At 66.5% G+C, this 1,091-nt stretch overlaps 1 protein-coding gene across 1 annotated transcript in view; it reads right to left on the minus strand.

The window, feature by feature from the left end:
* Positions 1-1,091, minus strand: part of Noct (nocturnin) — a 5,332-nt gene that overhangs the window by 3,759 nt on the left and 482 nt on the right. The gene's annotated exons all lie outside the window — the stretch shown is intronic.

A 1,091-nucleotide genomic window follows, 5' to 3' on the forward strand; every position in this document is an offset into this window, starting at 1 on the left:
GGAGGAGCCCTGCGTCAGTGTGAGGGCCGTGCGTCAGTGTGAGGGCCCTGCGTCAGTGTGAGGACCGTGCGTCTGTGTGAGGACCCGTGCGTCAGTGTGAGGACCCGTGCGTCAGTGTGAGGACCCTGCGTCAGTGTGAGGGCCGTGCGTCAGTGTGAGGACCGTGCGTCTGTGTGAGGACCCGTGCGTCAGTGTGAGGGGCCCTGCGTCAGTGTGAGGACCCGTGCGTCAGTGTGAGGGGCCCTGCGTCAGTGTGAGGACCCGTGCGTCAGTGTGAGGACCCGTGCGTCAGTGTGAGGGCCGTGCGTCAGTGTGAGGGGCCGTACGTCAGTGTGAGGACACCTGCGTCAGTGTGAGGGGCCCTGCGTCAGTGTGAGGGGCCCTGCGTCAGTGTGAGGACCCGTGCGTCAGTGTGAGGGCCGTGCGTCAGTGTGAGGGGCCGTGCGTCAGTGTGAGGACACCTGCGTCAGTGTGAGGGCCCTGCGTCAGTGTGAGGACCCTGCGTCAGTGTGAGGGCCGTGCGTCAGTGTGAGGACCCGTGCGTCAGTGTGAGGGCCGTGCGTCAGTGTGAGGGGCCGTACGTCAGTGTGAGGGGCCGTGCGTCAGTGTGAGGACCCGTGCGTCAGTGTGAGGGGCCGTGCGTTAGTGTGAGGACCCGTGCGTCAGTGTGAGGGGCCGTGCGTTAGTGTGAGGGGCCCTGCGTCAGTGTGAGGATCCGTGCGTCAGTGTGAGGGGCCCTGCGTCAGTGTGAGAGCCCTGCGTCAGTGTGAGGGGCCGTGCGTCAGTGTGAGGGCCCTGCGTCAGTGTGAGGGCCGTGCGTCAGTGTGAGGGGCCCTGTGTCAGTGTGAGGGGCCCTGCGTCAGTGTGAGGGCCATGCGTCAGTGTGAGGACCCGTGCGTCAGTGTGAGGAGCCCTGCGTCAGTGTGAGGGGCCCTGCGTCTGTGTGAGGGGCCCTGCGTCAGTGTGAGGGCCGTGCGTCAGTGTGAGGATCCGTGCGTCAGTGTGAGGAGCCCTGCGTCAGTGTGAGGACCCGTGCGTCAGTGTGAGGGGCCCTGTGTCAGTGTGAGGGGCCCTGCGTCAGTGTGAGGGCC

Source organism: Dipodomys ordii, unplaced genomic scaffold, assembly GCF_000151885.1.
Source record: "Dipodomys ordii isolate 6190 unplaced genomic scaffold, Dord_2.0 Scaffold119, whole genome shotgun sequence".
Classification (NCBI taxonomy): Eukaryota; Metazoa; Chordata; class Mammalia; order Rodentia; family Heteromyidae; genus Dipodomys; species Dipodomys ordii.